This window comes from Mauremys reevesii, linkage group 2 (genome assembly GCF_016161935.1).
Source record: "Mauremys reevesii isolate NIE-2019 linkage group 2, ASM1616193v1, whole genome shotgun sequence".
NCBI classification, from domain to species: Eukaryota; Metazoa; Chordata; order Testudines; family Geoemydidae; genus Mauremys; species Mauremys reevesii.
The window spans coordinates 239,136,593-239,158,205 of record NC_052624.1 but is presented as its reverse complement, the minus strand read 5'-3'; the positions used below and the strand labels follow the sequence as shown (position 1 = coordinate 239,158,205).

Sequence of the window (21,613 nt, the reverse complement as noted above, 5' to 3'; positions counted from 1 at the left end):
AAAATAAATTTTAATATGCATGGTACTATCACAGTAATTGAAAATTTGATCAAATATAAAGAAATTATGGCCCTAGTGAAGTCAGTGGGCATTGTCCCTTTGATTTCAGTGGGGCTTCATCCTAAATATGTACATGTCTTGCTTTATAGAATATGAAATACCATTGGTCTTTAGAACATGTTAAATCAATGGACAGCATTCATACATAATATTATTACTGACCATCAGTAATTGTTATTAAGTTTAAATATAAAATGTAGTTTATTTATTTGCAAAATTCCCACAGGTCCTGTTTCCTGAAACAGGTCATAACTAACCTCACAACAAGGTGGTTACAACTCCCATTGACTTGGATGGGTGCAGAATCGGGGCCACAGGCAAATCTCTCTTATAGAAGTCTCAGCTACTGTGCCTCTGTTCTTTCATCAAGAAATAGGTGTCTTGGTACCTGTCCTTCTTGGGCTCTATCTCCAATCTAACTGCTTAAAACACAGTTCCCTCTTACTGCCCAAGCCTATAGTTGTTATCTTGAAAACTCTCCTAGTATAAAACTCCTTTCCTGGAACCATATTGCCTTGAAAGTTGAGTCTGGACATCAATCCTCCTCTGTGTAGCTGTTTTACAACACAAAAAGAACATCGGTGGTTTCCCTTAGCTGGAAGTTAGAGTGCTTATACATTTCTTTACTAAAGGCCTACATGCTTATACATCACTGACCCCTAATGTGCAAGTCAATGCTACCTTGCAGCCTAGTTTTTCATGATAAATACAGTAACTCCTCGCTTAACATTGTAGTTATGTTCCTGAAAAATTTGACTTTAAGTGAAACAATGTTAAGCGAATCCAATTTCCCCATAAGAATTATTGTAATTTTTTTCACCAGACCGAAGACTAATTAATATATATATATATATATATGTAAATTATTTGTTTAAAACTCATACTGTGTGTGTATATTACACACACACAGTATAAAATTAAACAAATAATTTATTACTGGTACACAGTGATTATGATTTTGAAGCTTGGTTGAAGTGGTGAAGTCGGAGGGTGGGATATTTCCCAGGGAATGCCTTACTGCTAAATGATGAACTAGCAATCAGCTGAGCCCTCAAGGGTTAACACTTTGTTGTTAATGTAGCCTCACACTATACAAGGCAGCCCGAATGGAGGGAGCTGAGACAACATGGCAGACAGAGACACACACCATGTGTGTGAGAGAGAGAGAGATGTGCATTGCCCCTTTAAGTACGCTGACCCCACTCTAAGTACACTGTCTTTTTAAATAGATCAGCATGTTGAGGCAGCAGCTCCTGCCAGCAAGCTTCTTCTGTCTTGAGTCCTGTTGTTTCCCCCCCACACACACACTCTATGGAAATGGGGTAAGCAGGGTGTAGGAGCAGGGGGAAGGAGGATGCCCTGACATTAGCCCTCCTCTTCCCCCCCCCACCCTTGCACAGCAAGCAGGAGGCTCTGGAAAGCAGCTCTGAAGCAGAGGGCAGGAGCAGCACATGGCAGTGGGGGAGGGACAACTGAACTGCCGGCAGTTGATAGCTGCTCGGCAGCTGCAGCACAGGGAACTTAGGGGAACAGGGAGCTAGTCCACCCTGGTTCCAAGCCCACACCAGCCAGCTCCAATGGACTGCTCTTCCTGCAAGCAGTGGACAAAGCAGGTGGTAGCATTGCACAACTTTAAATGAGCATGTTCTTTAATTGATCAGCAATGTGACAATGAAACAATGTTAACAGGGACGACTTTAAGTGAGGAGTTACTGTAACATAATGTAGGTGATGGAAGAAAGAATGGTAAGCATATCGGGCTGGCAAACAGTACAAACCTTGGTTCAAAGCCATTACTCCAACTTGATAAAAATCCAAGTCAATGGGAACCATGCTGTGATGGTTCTCGGGGTACCCAGGACCGTAAGTCACCTTGTTACCCCGTGCCACTAATGAAAGGGAGTTTTGCTCGTGTTCAATTGGGTGTTAGTCTGGTGATAGGAAACTATCAGCCACTCAAGCACTCTCCTTTGAACTATGTCAGCCCTTACTTTGCCTTGCAGGTAACCAAAGGTGCACCCCAGCCCCTGAGTCCCTTTGAAGTCTCTTTGTCGTGTCCATCCTGTTATCTATTGAACATTCACAGAAGTACCAGTCTGCTTCTCCCAAAGGAATGGTGTACACTCCAGCTTGTAAGATTCAGGCCAGGATCAGCATTTTAACATCACAGCACTGAGCTATATTTATACTGAAAAGAAGAGGAAGTTTATTATCAAAGACTCAAGAGTCAAGTGATAGTGCATAAGAATACTGGAAACAAATGATTACATATAAAACAAAATCATAACATGCTTTCTAGAGACTAACCTTAACTAACAGGTTAACCTCCTGTCTAATTAATTAATGATTAATGATCTGGAGGATGGCATGGACTGCACCCCCAGCAAGTTTGCAGATGACACTAAAGTGGGAGGAGTGGTAGATATGATGGAGGGTAGGGATAGGATACAGAGAGACCTAGACAAATTAGAGGACTGGACCAAAAAAAAATCTGATGAGGTTCAACAAGGAAAAGTGCAGAGTCCTGCACTTAGGATGGAAGAATCCCATGCACTGTGACAGACTAGGGACTGAATGGCTAGGCAGCAGTTCTGCAGAAAAGGACCTAGGGGTTACAGTGGATGAGAAGCTGGATATGAGTCAACAGTGTGCCCTTGTTGCTAATGGTAGGCTAATGGTATTTTGGGCTGTATAAGTAGGGACACTGCCAGCAGATCGAGGGACGTGATCATTCCCCTTTATTCAGCATTGGTGAGGCCTCATCTGGAGTAATGTGTCCAGTTTTGGGCCCCACACTACAAGAAGGATGTGGAAAAAGTGGAAAGAGTCCAGCAGAGGGCAACAAAAATGATTAGGGGACTGGAGCACATGACTTATGACGAGAGGCTGAGGGAACTGGAATTGTTGGACTAGATGACCTCCTGAGGTCTCTTCCAACCCTGATATTCTATGATTCTATGATAAAGCAGTTTATCTCACACAATGTCCTCTGAAGCCTTTACAACCAAGGTTGGCTAGAGACCCCATTTTCATGAATGGAAATGTGCTGTCCGTTTACTTCCTAGGTGCAGATTGAGTGGGTGTCTTCTTTGCCTTCTACCTGTACTCCCAAATGTTATTGTCTGTTCTCAGAGACAGGATAACTCCATGTGGCTTGTCTATCTTTGTGCTGCTTCCCTGTTGATCCTACATCTCTTCATTAGCATTTGACTTCATATGTAAATGGGCATCCACTGTGTTAGCTGACAATGCTTAATTCACACCCTGATAAAAGTTTGACCACTGCTTTGAGGTTCACCCCCCCTGTTAACATTAATGGTGCCTCTCACCCCTCCCGGGAGCCAGGCCATGGTTGGAGCCGGCATCCGAGCCCATGGTAGGGTCCAGTTCTGCTCTCAGCTCCACCCCCGTCTCAGCTCTGGGCCAGGAATGGAGCTGCAACTGTAGGGTGGGGACAGGGATGGGTGTGGGGCCGGGAGTGAAGGCTGCACCTAGAGGCAGGGCTGGAACAGAGCTGGGGGCGAGGCAGGGCAAGGCTGGGTGGTGCTTCCTCCCCTACCTCCTTTAGGGCTGTCCTGGCCCACTGAGTCCCCCAGAACATTCCTCTGTGCCTCCGAAGGGGGGCACCCCCCACAATTTGGGGACCTCTTTGGTAGGAGATAAACATTTCTTACCTCTGGTCTGGATGAAAACCTGTTTTTCATCTCTGCTAGTGATGAATGTCTTGAACAGACTTTTAAAGTATATTTTCAGTATTTATACATAACTTTACATAGTTATGTATGGATGCTGTTCCAGGAAGAAGGACTGCTAAGCAGAGATGGGATCCTCCTATCGAGGAAGGGGAAGAGCATATTTGGATACAGACTGGCTAACCTAGGAAGGAGGGCTTTAAACTAGGTTCAAAGGGGGCAGGTGAACAAAGCCCACAGGTAAGTGAAGAACATGGACATAGGCGGCAGGTTTGTATAATTTTTGGTGGGGCCCAAAATGGTGGTGCCCCCCCCGCTCCCGGCCTGAAAGCCGATATAAAATGAAGCTACAACGCGTCAGCGCCACAAGATTACAAGGGTCAATTAAAAGTGGAAAGTCAGAAGCAGCACTTGCCTACTTCAATATACAGTATTATATTTTGTTGTACCTGTTGTGATGAAGTGGGAATGTTCTTAATATTTTCTCTGAATACTGTGTGGGTGCCTCAGTTTCCCCTGCAAGATGCCAACTGAAGGTGTTGGGGACAAAGAGATCAGGTGGCCTCCTTGTCCGGAAGAGAGACAGAGGCCAGAGGAGGGAGTGTCAGTTTGGAGCTGGCTGGGGAAATGGGGAGAGACTCAGAACTTGGTTCTGGGCTCCCCACCCCGCAAGATGGACCTGACCGAGGGGTTCTCTTTTCTGTACCAACAAGCTCTGTTTAAACTGTGTTCCCATCATCTAATAAACCTTCTGTTTTACAGTCTGGCTGAGAGTCACATCTGACTGCCGAGTTGGGGTGCAGGGACCTCTGGCTGCCCCAGGACACCGCCTGGGCGGACTCACTGCGGAAAGTGCATGGTGTGGAAGGGCATGCTGAATGCTCTGAGGTCAGACCCAGGAAGGTGTAAGCTTCTTGCCCTGGAGACAGTCTGCTCAGAGAGGAGGCTCCCCCAGAGTCCTGACTGGCTTTGAAGGAGTGGTTCCAGAGCATCCCAGCATCTCCTTCCACCCCATGCACTTCTCAGAAGTCCACACAGGCACTAACACTCCCTCCTCTGGCCTTTGTCAAGAAGGCTAACATCATTTTGGGCTGTATAAGTAGGGGCATTGCCAGCAGATCGAGGGACATGATCATTCTCCTCTATTCAACATTGGTGAGGCCTCATCTAGAGTACTACGTGCAGTTTTGGGCCCCACATTGCAAGAAGGATGTGGAAAAATTGGAAAATCCAGTGGAGGGCAACAAAAATGATTAGGGGGCTGGAGCACATGACTTCTGAGGAGAGGCAGAGGGAACTGGGATGGTTTAGTCTGCAGAAGAGAAGAATAAGGGAGGATTTGATAGCTGCTTTCAACTACCTGATAGGGGGTTACAAAGAGGATGGATCTAGACTGTTCTCAGTGGTAGCAGAGGACAGAACAAGGAGTAATGATCTCAAGTTGCAGTGGGGGAGGTTTAGGTTGGATATTAAGAGAAACTTTTTCACTAGGAGGGTGGTGAAACACTGGAATGGGTTACCTAGGGAGGTGGTGGAATCTCCTTCCTTAGAAGTTTTTAAGGCCCGGCTTGACAAAGTCCTGGCTAGGATGATTTAGTTGGGAATTGGTCCTGCTTTGAGCAGGGGGTTGGACCTTATGACCTCCTGAGGCCCCTTCCAACCCTGATATTCTATGATACTCTAAACTGACCACCAAATTTAAGTTGCGTTTTTCCGGTCAGGTGAGGACTCTGGGGCAGGGCTAGGGATAAGGAACTTGGGGTGCAGACAGGCTGCCCCAGGGCTAGGGCCAAAGAGGACTCCGCTCCACCCTCCCTGGCAGCAGCAAGCTCCAGGGGAGGGACCCCTCCTCTCCCCCGCAGTTCACTGCACATGCTCCTAGGGTCCCTCTCAGGTCCAGAAGGCCCACTCGGCTCCCCTATGGTGGGTACCGAGGGGGGAGGTTGCCATCACGTATGGCCTCCCCTGCTGCCACCCCTCACCATAGCCTCACTGGGGATGGGGCTGCCCCTGCCTCAGGTGCAGCTCCCATGGGCCCTGCTAGCTACTAGACTGGGAGCCTCCCGGCCAATGGAATGGGCTGGGCTGGGGGGCGGAAGGCAAAAGGGGAGATTGTAGGGAGCTTTGGAGGAGGGGAGGCAGGGGGGGAGGGGAGTGGGCTGGCACAAAGGGGAGGGCTCTTTGGAGAGGAGTGACAGGGGCACAGGGGTCATTGGGAGTCTCTCGAGGGGGCTGAGGGTTGTGTGGGTCTCTGTGGGGCAGGGGGCTGTGATGGGCGGAGCCAGCTGCAACCTGGGTCTGCTCTACGGGGGGTGTTGCTATAGTCCCCTCAGGAAGCCCCCCCCCCATCCTGTGTATTTTATAACAGCCCCGGGGTGCCCATTGCTGCTCCTTTCCCCGCCCACGACTCCATCTGTCTGTCCCCACATCTCCCCCGGCTGTGTCCGTCTGTCTGTCCCACAACCCCCAAGCTGTGTGTGTTTGTCCCCACCAACCCCCCCCCTCCCCGGCTCTGTGTGTGTGTGTCTGGCTGCCCCCACAGCTCACAGGCTGTGTCTGTCTGTCCCCCCCCACCCCCCGTGTGTCTGTCCCCCAACCCCCTGGCTGTGTGTGTTTGTCCCCACCAACCCCCCCCCCCCCCGGCTGTGTGTGTGTGTGTCTGGCTGCCCCCACAGCTCACAGGCTCTGTCTGTCTGTCCGTCCCCCGTGTGTGTCTGTCCCCCAACCCCCTGGCTGTGTGTGTTTGTCCCCACCAACCCCCCCTCCCCGGCTGTGTGTGTGTGTGTCTGGCTGCCCCCACAGCTCACAGGCTGTGTCTGTCTGTCCCCCAACCCCCTGGCTGTGTGTGTTTGTCCCCACCAACGTGTGTGTGTGTGCCTGCCTGCCTGCCTGCCCGCCCCCACAGCTCACCGTCTGTGTCTGGCTGCTGCTCACAATGGCTGCCCAGGGCTCAGCCGCTGCCTGTGGCTCGCTCCCCCTCCCTGCTGTGGAGGCGCGGCCAGGCAGCTCCGGCACCGCCCCCGGCAGCTCCCATTGGCTGGGGCTCCCAGCCAATGGGCTGGGAGTCCAGTCGCTCCTGAGGCCCCTCCCCGGAGCTGCCGCGGCCGCTGCGGTGAGGTGAGAGCCCCGGGTGTTGCAAAGGGGGGACCCCCAGCACACGGCCTGGGGCCCAAACATTGGTGGGGCTGAGCCCAGCTCCTGGATTATTGGTGGGGCCTGGGCCCCACGGGCCCATATAACTCGCCGCCCCTGAACATGGATACCTGGGAGAAGGTTTGGAATTTGTGGGAAGCATGGGCTGTTATAGCAGGGAAAAAGGAGAGACAAGACAGAACTGGGGGGTAAAATCAAATCATATCTTAGATGTTTGTATACTAATGCAAAAAGTATGGAGAATAAGCAGGAAGAACTCAAAATGCTAGTAAATAAATACAACTATGACATAGTTGGCATCACAGATACCTGGTGCGATAATACACAGGACTGGAATATTAGTATGGAAGGGTACAGCTTGCTCAGGAAGGACCAGCAGGGAAAAAAGGGAGGAGGTGTTGCCTTATATGTTAAAAATGCATACAATTGGACTGAGATTGAGATTGGAAATAGGAGACAGACTTGTTGAAAGTCTCTGGGTAAGGATAAAAGGGTAAAAATCAAGGGTGATGTCATGTAGGGGTCTACTACAGACCACCTAACCAGGAAGAAGAGGTGGATAAGGCTTTTCCAAACAGCTAACAAAATCACCCAAAGCACAGGACTTGGTCGTGATGGGGGATTTCAACTACTCAGACATATGTTGGAAAAATAACACAGCAGGGCACAGATTATCCAACAAGTTCTTGGAATGTATTGGAAACATCTTTTTATTTCAGAAGGTGGAGACAGCTACTAGAAGAGAGGCTGTTCTAGATTGGATTTCGACAAATAGGGAGGAACCGGTTGAGAATTTGAAAGTGGAAGGCAGCTTGGGTGAAAGTGATCATGAAATGATAGAGTTCATGATTCTAAGGAATGGTAGGAGAGAGACCAGCAAAATAAAGACAATGGATTTCCAGAAGGCAGACTTTAGCAAACTCAGGGAGTTAGTAGGTAAGATCCCATGGGAAGCAAGTCTAAGGGGAAAAACAGTAGAAGACAGTTGGCAGTTTTCCAAAGAGACATTATTAAGGGCACAAGAGCAAACTATCTCACTGCATAAGAAAGATAGGAAGTATGGCAAGAGACCACCCTGGCTTAACCAGGAGATCTTCAGTGATCTGAAAATCAAAAAAGAGTCCTACGAAAAGTGGAAACTAGGTCAAATTACAAAGGATGAATATAAACAAATAACACAAGTATGTAGGGACAAAATTAGAAAGGCCACGGCAAAAAACGAGATCAAACTAGCTGGAGACATAAAGGATAACAAGAAAACATTCTACAAATACATTAGAAGCAAGAGGAAGACTAAGGACAGGGTAGACCCGTTATTCAATGAAGGGGCGGGGGAGAGTGAATAACAGAAAATGTGGAAATGGCAGAGATGCTTAATGACTTCTTTGTTTCGGTTTTCACCAAGAAGGTTGGTGGTGATTGGACGTCTAACATAGAGAAAACCAATGAAAATGAGGTAGGATCACAAGAGGCTAAAATAGGGAAAGAACAAGTTAAAAAGTTACTTGGACAAATTAGATGTCTTCAAGTCACCAGAGCCTGATGCAAGTCTTGCATCTGAAGAAGTGGGTATTCACCCACGAAAGCTCATGCTGCAGAACGTCTGTTAGTCTATAAGGTGCCACAGGATTCTTTGTTGCTTTTACAGATCCAGACTAACACGGCTACCCCTCTGATACCAGAGCCTGATGAAATGCACCCTAGAATACTCGAGAAGCTGACTGAGGAGATATCTGAGCCATTAGCAATTATCTTGGAGAAGTTATGGTAGATGAGAGAGATTCCAGAAGACAGGAAAAGGGCAGACAGAGTGCCCATCTATAAAAAGGGAAATAAGGACAACTCAGGGAATTACAGACCAGTCAGCTTAACTTCTGTACCCGGAAAGATAATGGAGCAAATAATTAAGCAATCAATTTGCAAACATCTAGAATATAATAAGATAAGTAACAGTCACGTGGATTTGTGACAAATTGTGTCAAACCAACCTGATAGCTTTCTTTGACAGGATAACAAGCCTTGTGGATGGGGGGGGGGGAAGCGGCATACTTGGTATATCTTGATTTTAATAAAGCTTTTGATACTGTTCCACATAAACAAACTAGGGAAATGCAACCTAGATGGAGCTACTATAAGGTGGGTGAAAAACTGGTTGGAAAACCATTCCCAGAGAGCAGTTATCAGTGGTTCAGTCATGCTGAAAGGGCATAACGACTGGGGTCCTGCAATTCTGGTTCTGTTCAATATCTTTATCAATGATTTAGATAATGGCATACAGAATACATTTACAAAGTTTGCAGACGATACCAAGCTGGGAGGGGTTGCAAGGACCCCTTTGGAGGTTTGGATTAAAATTCAAAATGATCTGGACAAACTGGAGAAATGGTCTGAAGTAAATAGGTTGAAATTCAATAAGAACAAATGCAAAGTACTCCACTTAGGAAGCAAAAATCAGTTGGACACATACAAAATGGGAAATGACCTAGCAAGGAGTAGTGTGGAAAGGGATCTGGGGATCATAGTGGACCACAAGCTAAATACGAGTCAACAGTATAACGCTGTTGCAAAAAAAGATAACATCATTCTGGGCTGTATTAGCCAGAGTGTTGTAAGCAAGACACAAGAAATAATTCTTCCGCTCTACTCCACTCTGATTAGGCCTCAGCTGGAGTATCGTGTCCAGTTCCCGGCACCACATTTCAGGAAGGATGTGGACAAATTGGAGAGAGACCAGAGGAGAGCAACAAAAACGATTAAAGGTCTAGATAACATGACCTATAATAGAAGATTGAAAAAAATGGGTTTGGTTAGTCTGGAAAAGAGAAGATTGAAAGGGGACATGACAACAGTTTTCAAGTACATATAAGGTTGTTACAAGGAGGAGGGAGAAAAATTATTTTTCTTAGCCACTGAGGATAGGAAAAGAAGCAGTGGGCTTAAATTCCAGCGATGGAGCTTTAGGTTGGACATTAGGAAAAACTTCCTGTCAGGGTGGTTAAGCACTGGAATAAATTGCCAAGGAAGGTTGTGGAATCTCCGTCATTGGCAATTTTAAAGAGCAGGTTGGACAAACACCTGTCAGGGATGGTCTAGATCAGGGGTCCCCAACGTGGTGCCCGCGGGCGCATGTCCGCGTCCTGGTCGGCGGTCGAGCATCTGCCGAAATGCCGCTGAAATTTGGTGGCATTTTGGCGGTGACGCCTCTGGATGACGCCGCTTGCCTCTGACAAGTGGAGTCATCGAGAGGTGTCGCCGCCAAAATGCTGCTGAATTTCGGCGGCATTTTGGCAGATGCTCAACCGCCACTACGGTCCTTCGTCTGGCGCCCGCCAGACAAAAAAGGTTGGGGACCACTGGTCTAGATAATACTTAGTCCTGCTATGAGTACAAGAGACTGGACTAGATGAACTTGCAAGGTCCCTTCCAGTATTTATTCCAGTGCTTAACCACCCTGAGAGGAAGTTTTTCCTAACATAACCTATGAGGGAAGAGAAGATTGAGAGTGGACAAGATAACAGTATGTAAAAGGTTGTTACAAGGAGGAGGAAGAAAAATTGTTCTTAGCCCGAGGAAGTACAAGAAGCGATGAGTTTAAATTTCATCAAGGGAGGTTTAGGTCAGAGATTAGGAAAAACTTCCTAACTGTCAGGGTGGTTAAGCACTGGAATAAATTGCCTAGGGAGTTGTGAAATCTCCATCATTGGAGATTTTTAAGAACAGGTTAGACAAACACCTGTCATGAATGGTCTAGATAATTAGTCCTGCCAGGGGACTGGACTAGATTTCCTTAAATACAATTTCACAACAATCGTAATGACCAGTGTGACCATGGCTTTCATTTAAAAACTCAGATGGGATTCTCTGGTGAACCAGAATGTCCGTACCAGAATCAAGATATGAGGTAATTCCCCAGCCAGAACTTGTGATGATTTATCCCTCAGCCTGAGGTGATTTATCCCTCAGGTGTGTTGCAGTAGCCAATCCATGAGCCATGACCCATTCAGATGACACCCAGGGGCAGCTATTTAATCCCACAAGAAGAGCAGCAACCCAGTCTGAACTATTCCTTTGCCTCATGGTGTTACAGACTGCCCCTGCATTCCAGCTTACATCTGCCCCTGTTCTTGTCTCAGACCTTCAACTTGCTCCTTCCCCTATCCCTATCTCATGCATTCAGCCTTCTTTTACCAGCTGTCTGTGTACCAGCATCCACCTGCACCTGCCTGAACTGGCTCCACCCCTGCCTTGGTGAGTCGCCCTGTAACCCCCTTGCCAGTTGGCAATAAGGAATTCTTGGGTCACACGTGCACTCTGACACCCACACTGGAGGGCAGAGTTTGGATCTTAATGCATAGATGAATTTTCAGCAAATGATTGTAAATGCACAGTAAACACTGAAGTTAATTTAATGTCATAACATCCATGATAAACAGATGTTGTGATATAACCAGGAAATGCTATAGAGGGAGAAAAGCTGAAAATTAATTCCAACACGCCTAATGAACCAAAGAAGCTTAGAAGGAATTCCCCACCCCACACCCCTATTCTATTCAGTCAGAATAAGAACAAAAAACCCCCCACAGTTATGATTACCAGATATGTTGGTTTCATTTTGTATGTGTTTGTTTATTGTTGTGTGTTACTAAAACAAAAATTAATTGCTGTATTTTAAGATTTTGGGTAAAATCTATCCCTCCCAGCACAAAACCTGAGTAATCTCTCTGCACAAAGCCCTTTCCAGCTTGTCCATTATTCTGAGCATCACCTTCTAGAGCACTGGGAAAGGGGTTACTGGAAATTCATCGCTCCACTGCAGTCTTCCATGGGAACCTTTGTGAAATATTGCTGAGTTCTTTGATCCTGAGAGCTAGCAAAGAGATCCAGCTCTGTAATAGCACACTGGGAAAACAATTAAAGTAAAACCTCTAGGTTCTGGAAGGTTTCTTCCCAATAGCGTCTACCCTAATCATAAATGGGGCTAGTGCAGGAAGCCTGCTATCTACCTAATGAAATATGGCTAAGTAGTCTGTGACAGCTTCCCAGTTAGATACTTGTTACCTTGCAGTCAATATACATCCCTCGATGCACCTTTAGTAAAAAATGGTGCTAAGAAAAGGGAGACACTCAGATCAGAGCTATTAGAAATTCCAATATCTTTGCTAAGTACCTTTGGATGAGGGTGGGAATAGGCATAACTTCCTGATATGTTTGTTTTAGACTTCTCTTTGAAGTAAGGTACATTTGGGGTTTGAGCTGTGTCATCTACTGTGAATCACACAACATGTAGAGTGTGGTTAAATTGGATTGTCAGCAGAAGCCCTAAATTGCACAAAGCAGGTGCATTGTGGCTAAAATTTGTAGGCTTCAGAACTTTACTGACTCTGCTGCAATCAAGATATCATACACATAAATGAGCATCTTTACTCCTAGAAGCCATGGGAGATAAATTACTAGTTCGATTACTGTTATAAGAACCCTTGAGGCAATACACAGGTCAAAACCCATTACCCTCCATAGATACAAAACCCCTTTCTAGGAGAACCCTTGCTATTCTTTTTTAATTCAGATGCATAAGGATGACTCATTATAGGATTTTTTCCCCCACAATAATAGACCAGAACTATAAATATTGCTGTAACTAACTCTATAAAATTCTGTTACAACAGCAATGGAAAGTCAATATTAAAGAATTGTTACATATGTAAATCTGTATCTTCTTGTAGAGTCAGAAAATAAAAACAGCAAAGAGTCTTGTGGCACCTTATAGACTAACAGACGTTTTGGAGAATAGAAAATAAAAAGAATCATTGCAAATAAACCAGGTAATTCTGGATTATCTTTCATTAATGAAGTAGAAAGTCTGGTACGTCCAGAGCCAAGAAATGTTTGTACTGTGATTGTCACTTAATGTTCAGAAAGAGATAATCATGAGGAAAGGAGAAATTATCTATTGTGTATCAATCCCAGTTATCTAACTTTCCACTCACCTGACACTAAATATCCCAGTTGGATTCTGGTTGCCTGGCAAATCAGAGATTTCCTTTTCTTCCCACGGTAGCCTGTAATTATACACCCTTAAGACACGAGACAGTGCCAGGGATTTTCAGCAATATTGGCTATGCTCCAAATGGAAGCTGGCGTTGCTGTGCATTGCTGACAATTCACAGCCATGCTCCAACCTGTGTCCTATAAGCCCTTGAGTCTGCCTATATGGAAATGTTTGTTAGGCATTCATTTTTTGTGGGAATTAGAAGGTAATCCTCAGTGGACCTGAAGCAGAAATGGAGTTTGTCTCCTTCTCCACCCTCTTCAAGATATGCATGTAGCTCATAATACTTCTAAGACTTGAAGCTCTCAGCATTCTATGATTTCCTTCTCCAGAGACCAAGAATTATCAATATCTAAATTTCTAATATCTTGTTACTGTCATCTGCTCAATATTGGAGTTGTTATGAAAGCTACAGCATGCTTGTGAAGTGGTGTATGTCACCATGAACACACTACACCAGTACTTCAGGATCTGCTAGCTTCTGGGTGGAGCCTAAATCACTTATAAATCTCCAAGTGTCTTATAAATCCCCAAGTGAGATTGCCTCTCTCTCCTCATGATAGTGGCCCAATTGTGATCATAGAGATATCAGAGTGAGAGCCCCTTCCATTTAAAATAGGGTATGTAATTCTGAGGCCCTCACTGAAATTTACTTCATACATTGGTGCAAAAGAGCTCAAATCTGTGTGCTTTCAAGGCACTCTGCAAGGACTGTTCATTCTCCAGGTTGTTGGGAAGTAGGAAGAGGGAGAATGGGTGGGAAAATGGGGGTGTTTTTGTTCACTTTCTTATCTCTGCTGTGGGGGTTGAAGTGAAATAGCTGCATTTATCATTACTAATGGATTGTATATAAAGTATATGGCAAGGATGCCTAGAGTTTGTGGTAAGTGCCTTTTAATAGTTGTACAAATGGAAAGAAAACCAACAAATCAAATTCAACATATCTGAGAATGGAAAGGCTTCTTGCATAAGACTGGAAGCAAAATTCAGCTTTAGCTCTTCTGACAGTCACTTCAAGATGATGTGACATTTATTTTTTTCCACTCTTGAGTACCAGATTAGCATTCCAGATGTGACCTCAGAACCAACACTAGCCATTAGCAAAGTTTTTCACCTCCCACTGAAGTCAATAGCAGCTGCTTAAAATGAGGCTAACTTTGGGCCAGAGAAAGATTCAAGAGTTTTGTTGATAACCTTAGGGGATTACCTCTAAAATCTGAAAGTTTTGGAGTGACTAAATCAAATTGTTTGCCTCTGCCACCAGCAGAGAGGAGTGAGTCAGTCAGTGTGGCCTGTGGATTGAGCATTGGGCAGGGACTTAGGAGATCTTGCTCTATTCCCAGTCTGCTGGGGATGTTGAGCAAGTCATGTAACCACTTTGTGCCTCAGTTTCCCCATCTGTAAAATAAGACTAAATGATTGCAAAGTTCTTTGACTCCTATGGATGAAAACTGAGCCAGGTGTTGTTGTTGTCTGTGCCTGAGCTGGAGTGGTGGAACTGATGTGTATCTTTGGCATGAGGAGCAGAGGACCTTTCTGTTGGATGTGTTAGTGAAACATCCCTGTGTTAGGTTTATTGAGGTCACTTGTTTCCTTTACCTACTCAGTGTAGGACTGTAAACAGGATGGCTGCCTTTTGTATTCCCTCTCGTGTCCGGGGTTGACTCTGCAACACGTTGCTTTAGTTTTCCCTCTCTGAGGCCAGTTGGCTCCTGCTTTATGGCTTGCACCCTGACCGTCTCTTGGTACAAGCACATCTCTTACAGTCCTTTTAGCTGGTCCCTTTCCAGAAGTGCCTTCTGCAGCTCCCTCTGGTGCCTTGCCAGCACAGAAACTAGGATCTTCAGAGTCAGACTCTTCAATACTGCATAGGCTTCTCTGTCCACCAAACCCCATACTGCCAAGACTGAAGAATCTGTTGTTTCTACTCCCTCTGTGTTCACTCCTTATCAGGACAGATTTTCCTGTCTTCATGGCCCTGAAGTTTTTTTCAAAAGCCACAATCTGTTGATAAAGGGAAGAAATCTGGTTCTCCAGATCCCTCCTTGCCTCCTCCTCTGCTGCATCTCTTCACATACTGGTCAGTCTTGGAAATTTGCCTTAACCTTTCGGCCAAGTCATAAAACAAGAAGTCCCAACAAAAAGGTTTTTCTGCCGTTTTGGGAAGTCTCTTCAGCCTACCCTCTAGGGCTGTTCCCATCTCCTTTCTGGTCTACCCATGAGAGCCTTTCCCCATTTTTTTCTCAGGATGGGAAGCAGATAATTAATTATTGCACAGCTGGGGCTGGTCCAATCTCTCCTTAAAGGGAGCTTATCACACTGTGACAAAGACACATCAAAAAGTGTGAATATTAGAAGTTAGGAGACTTAAAAGCCTAAGCAGAGATTTATCCTTTCTGGCCAGTTCTGGGAACTATTTGCCCAGATAAATATGTCACCCACTCTAGACACTGAGCAGATGGTTTTGCTCTAATATCAGACAGCTTAAGAATATTGTTGATCTGCTTCTACTGTTACAGGGGCTGTACAGGCAATAGGGTCTCTGGGGGCTTCTAAAGCTTCAACCATGAAAGGCTTCTTGACATGCTAGTGAAGTCCAACCACCTGGCCACCTGAGAAGCAGAAAGGGGAAAGGAATTGATGGTAAGTGGAACAGATTTAGGAGCAGAGACATCTATACCAGGCAAGAAAGGAAGGGGAATTCTGGGGTGCCTATGGTAATGTGGTGCCTCCCAGAAGTCTCCTACTCTATTCTTGAGGTAGGAGTGGAAGCTTCAATGGGTGGCAATATGTCCAGTAGGAAAGAAACTCTGCTCATGACACTATTTAAAGGGTTGAAGTGATGATTCCTAACTCATGTCAAACAGAACATGGGTTTATTTTCTGATTGATAACCCATGTATACTATTAAATTAGTATGTCACTGTTGGAGTTTTTTACTGTTATTTTTAACTTTTTCATAGGTTTACTGCAGTAGTGATCACAAAGATCATAATGAGTTATGAAAGAAATAACATTGCATGAGCATGCAGTTTTTACTGAGCTTTATGCAGCCAGAACTCCCACGCTTTCATGTTTTTAATACAGAATCTGTACTTTGCCTGAAGTAGCTTTGCCATAGCTGTTGATAATAGATTTCAGTAATTTTTGAGTGGTTGTTCTCCCAACAGACATATACAGAAAATGGTTTGTGTATTACTCATTAGGCATCTTTGAACTGTTCTTTATCTCCTAACCTAATTTATGAATTCTTAGAACACATTAAATTGTGTATTTCTATCCAGAGTAAAATGTTAACACAGAAATATATTAATTCCTGGAGGAAATTATGGCTGTTTCAGAGATCCCAATTCCTTTCACTTTATCCTCATATTTTTGGTTCTGCTTTGCTTAGCTATGTTAATATGAGAAGCCAGCACTGTAGTGTGGAAACTGTTGAAATATTTCTATAAATAGTAATATGGAAATCTTTCCTTGCAACCTTCTTTATTAATTGCAGGGGCCTAAGTTCACTTTGTCCATTACCTGATGTTTTAAAGTTGCAGTGCCTCCATATTATCATTGTAAATCTATTAATAATATGGTATAGAATAAATGTTCTGAGTATACAAGGGAAGACCATGCTATGGTATCCAAGTAGGTTGGCAAATCAGTTTCCATACAATTCTGCAGCTACTTTGTGACAGTGTCAGAATGATCTCACTGCAGCTATGAGGAGGTTTCATTACAATGGATTACTACAATGACAAAATGATGTAAATTTTATGGAGACTTCATTGCAGTGAAAGATTACAAAAGAAAATAATGTCACTTGACATCTATGAAAACATCATAACAAGGGCAAATCAATTTTGATATAAATATAGCAAGAATGTATTATAATCACAAAAATGAATTCAGAATGAGATATTTGGAGCCAGTGACATTTTTCAATTGCAATGTAAATAGAGTGGCAGTGCTGGTCTCAGGGGATCCTTATATCATGTAATTGTAACAGAAACAAACACTAAAAGTTATAGCTTTCAAAAATTATATTGACTTCCAAGTAGTCAGACAAACTTGAACCGAGAAGGGATTATTTCCTAGTTATCAGAGAAATAAATTAACATAGGCACAAAATGCTATACTATGGTCTAATTTACTTAGAAATATGTACACATTTGAATACAGCTATTAGATGGCTAGAGCAAAGAGAGGTTGTAAATCACTGGACCCTCAACAAAAAGCTTGTTCCTGATTCCCAGCCAGACCGAAAGGTATTGCAACAATGAGCAGCATCACAATGCCTAACTTGTAGGCACCTAGAAAATCACAGGAACCACTCTATGATTCACAAAGTCAGAGACAGGTGCCTTAGGATGTGATCCACAAAAGCCAGGAGGCTAGGCAGGGAGCTGCCTAAGCTAGTCAACGGAAAATGCTGACTAGAGAGGTGTATACTAATCCAGCGAGAGATATGAGCCTAAATCTGGGCTGGCAGGAGGCACCCTGGGCCAGAGACAGAGGTGAGTGACTGCAGTCCAGTGGTTACAGCACCCATCTGAGAGGTGGGAAACCCTGGGTCCTCACATCCCCTGTTCCCAGTGACTATTTATCCAAGGTAGAACAGCTTCAACAGGAGAGATTGAGGGAACCCCACCTAGCTCAGTGCTTAGAGCATTCTCGTGAGAGGTGTGGAAGATGCATTGTCAAGGCTGAGTCCCCACTCTGGCACTTTGAGTGCAGAAGGTGGGGGCCCGCAAGGATTCTAGCCACTCCGGGCTGATATTTAACTCCCAAGGTTACAGCTTTTCTTTGACCTTGACTTGGTAAACGCTGCCACCACCCAAACACAACCCCCTTTTTGGAACCCAGGAAGATGCATTTGGGATTTCCTTCCCATGGGGTACCCTCCAGCCCTTTCACCCCCCCCCCCAGGGAAGCGCTGAGAAAGAAAACAAAGGAAGTTAGCTGTTGCCACCAACTGTTCAAATAGCATATGCACAAATCTCTTAGGACTCAAAAGTTCAAATCCTGTTCTTAAAAAAGGTAAATTTTATTTAAAAAAAAAAAAAAGAAAAGAAAGAAAATACATCTGGAACTTAGGCTTTTGATAGATTTTAAAAAGAGAAATAGAATAGAATTGTCTCGATATCTGTTCATTTGACTTATGTAATAGGGAAGCACAGCAATAAAGGAAACATTTGTGACCAAAATGTTTAAATCTGGTGGCAAATATTCTAAAGTGTTTGTCTGAAAATGTTGATTTGTCAAAGCTAAAAGTGTTAATAAGAAAATTGGTTTTGACTAATATCACCATTTTAAACATTACTGAAAAACAAAGTTTTGAAATTGTTGAAATGGGCTGCTTCAACATTTTTTAAATGAAAAGTTTCATTTTCCAGTTTAACATGACTTTAATTAATTTTTAGTTAATATATGGTAAGAAATTGAAATCAAAACAATTATTTTTATTGAAATGTTTCATTTGACTTGATCCTTTTTTGCCCCCGATTATTGATTTGTGAAATTTTTCAAGATTTTGACTTTGTCCTCATTCAGCACAGGAAATTTTTTTGATATCTTAAAAGCTCTTGCAGAATGGGAACCAACCAGGTCTACTAAATACAAGTGATGTGATTATTTTCCTGAAAAAGTGCTGAAGCCCATGGGTCCTACTGCCTAAAAACAGGAAAAGTATTAAAACAGGATGTAAATCAAGAGATTTATTAAAAAACTAATTTTGGTGATCAGTATTATCAGTTCATATTCTGAGAAATCACTCAGAGAGGTGCTACAGAAGAAAATAAATAACTTTATGAGGAAGTCTTCTTGAATGCTCATATGACTTGAGAACTTCTGTATCAGATTAGAGGAGGACATATTCAGCTTTCTGAAGAAAAGCATGAACGTTTCATGCTTATGTAATATCACAAGAATCTTTGTAATTCTGGAACATTTTCTTTTCTCTCAAATTACATTTCCCAACTAACATCATGTACAGCACAGCTGCCACAGTTAGTTAAAAAGAAATAATGCAAAATAAAATGGGTGAATGCTACAACTTCTGTATCTTTTTGGTATTTGAATCACTGATAAGAAGGTATCTCAGCTTTTACATTTCTTCTAAATAGAGAGGACCACAAACTAAAATGCCAGATCTGAACAACTTTCAACTGTTGAAAAATTTGGATCTGAACTTTGTGACTGGCTCTCAGTGCTAGAACAGGCCAAACCAACACTATGAGCTTCACTGTGTCTCTTTTTCAGAATCCATGCTATGGTATTAAAATACCTCCCAAAATTATTAATTGTGTATGTACAGATATATTTCCATCTCCAGGGACTTTTTTTTTGGGGGGGGGGGTTGGTTTTGCTACTGTGGGAACAATTCAAAGAGAGTTTGTATTTTGTTCTGACAACACTGTGGTTCATGACCATCCTCATCACTACTGGACGCATGTTCCAGTTTCATGGGCACATCCTTGAAAAAGCTCTGTCCTGTACACCTAAGCCTGCTTCTTGCATTTTGCAAGCTCAATGCTAAAAAGAGGTGTTGTGGGATGTCATGATCATGAAGGATAGGGAAGTCCATGGAACTTTGTTCTAACTGTATACAGGGCTTTGATAGGAGAGACTGAATTCAAGAATTCAAAACTGGTTTTCAACAGATGGCCTGTAAGGCACGGAGCTCTGACCTGGTGTGGTTTCTAATGCTGAGCGGGCAGACTGTTGTATTAAACCAACTGCAGCTCTTTTATGGTCACTGGATCAAGACTGTAGTTACAGCGATCCATGCATTTTTTTAAACTTAACTCCAACTCAAACAGGTGAGGGCACAGTCTACTTGCCAGCAATAGATGGAGAAGGACTTTTTTTTGTGTGGTTATGACCATGTGGCTATGCAGAAGCAGTGAGAAGTAGAGAAAAAATAGTAGACCTTTTTAAGGGTCCACAGACTGATGTTATCGAAGTGGAGAGTTCTTTGAGGTGCTCCCTCTCCCCAAGAATATCTTCTCAACTTTTCAAGGATTAATCTTCAGCCAGCTTCTCCTCCTAAAGTTGCTAAATCAGCCTCCTACAGCTGGGAGATGGTGCTGTTTGCATATGATGCGAAGGTGATGTAGAACTGGGTGTGGGCTGCATACTGCTGACACTTCTTCCTGTGCTGTTTCACAGCCTCATTTTATGGCTTTATATCAGGGGTTGGCAACCTGTGGCACATAGCTTGCCAGGGTAAGTACCCTGGCAAGCTGGGCCAGATTGTTTACCTGCCGTGTCGGCAGGTTCCGCCAATCGCAGCTCCCACTGGCCGCGGTTTACAGTCCCAGGCCAATGGGGGCGGCGGAAAGCAGCACTGGCGAGGGATGTGCTGGCCGTGGCTTCCCGCCACCTCCATTGGCCTGGGATGGCAGCCACGGCCAGTGGGAGTCAAAGAGGAATGACTGAAGCAGTTTCAGATTAATCCTGCCCACCCTGCTATGTCTGACGAAAGACAGCAGGATCCCATGGTTAAACACCTTTTTCTATGGCCAAGAGGAGATCATCGTTCAGTGCCACCAGCATAATCTCCATGTCTTAGTCTGAAGCTTAATTGGGAGGGGGTCCAGGAAACTGACAGTAAGTAAACAGAATTGGAAGAAATCTTTGGTGACTGTCAGTTAGCTAGCTCAGGAATGGAAGGGTAGACACACAATTCTTCCAAGGGCAAATAAAGGAACGGATCAGAGCCCCAAGTGATGACTCGGGTTTTCTGCATTGCCTGAAGAGCTTTGAATGGGCTCAATTCAGAGGAAAGAAAGAATGTTACTGGGCTTGTCACCAATTGATGTGTCTGGTTTCCTAGAAGCCATCTTGGATGTGGGTGAATTTCTTTGAGAAGCAAACTTATAGTTCTTCAGAATGGGAAATGCTGACTTATGGAGTTGCGTGAAGGCATTGGACATAAACGAAGATTCATGGCCCAGAAATGTTTAGATGGGTATCATTTAGCTGCTAACACAGTGGAGGAGAGGTGATGTTTATTTGATGACTAGTGCATAGGCTCTCAAGAATTTCTCACCCCAGAGCCTGAGTCTACTCTTGTTTTCCACTACCAATGCTCAGTTTTTCTTGCTTCCCACTTCTCTCACAGGTAATCAGAGAACATCAAAGATGTTTTAGTACTAGACTGTTGAAAGCTATTGTTACAGAGGTCTTAGTGATTCACTTTATATTTTTATTCCATGGCCTTCTGGTGCGCTGGTGCAACTTAACAGGATGTTTTGGAATTTAACTGATTCCATGAACTTCCAGGTGTGAGCCATTCCGATTGCTTCTAGCCTGGAAACAAGGAGGGTTCTGATCTCAGTCTGAAGGAGGTGATTAGTCCAGGAGAGAGGTGGTGTTGGTATTCTCTATATGTATAGTGATTGGCCATGTGTTCAGGTCAATCACTTATGGGAAACAGAGGGTGTTAAAGTGCAGAAAGACAATTTGGGGCCATTGTATCAAAGGCACTGTCAACATAGTTGTTGAGGTCTCCTAAGACAATAAATCTTGGGAAGATCAGCACCAAGTTTCACAGCATCTCAGTCAACTGCTCTAGGAAATCTTTGCTTTTAGGACATCAGACTAAGCCAGTGGAGTGTGTGTCTATTTTATAAAGAATCTTCCATACCAGGATTTCAGATAGGATCAA

At 44.2% G+C, this 21,613-nt stretch overlaps 1 long non-coding RNA gene across 1 annotated transcript; it reads right to left on the bottom strand.

The window, feature by feature from the left end:
* Positions 1-270: 270 nt before the first annotated feature.
* LOC120398688 lies at positions 271-6,720 on the bottom strand. Its single transcript, XR_005594630.1, has 3 exons — positions 6,663-6,720; positions 2,052-2,248; positions 271-614 (listed from the first exon to the last, which is right to left on the bottom strand). It is a non-coding gene; the product is annotated as an uncharacterized LOC120398688 (long non-coding RNA).
* Positions 6,721-21,613: the final 14,893 nt, after the last annotated feature.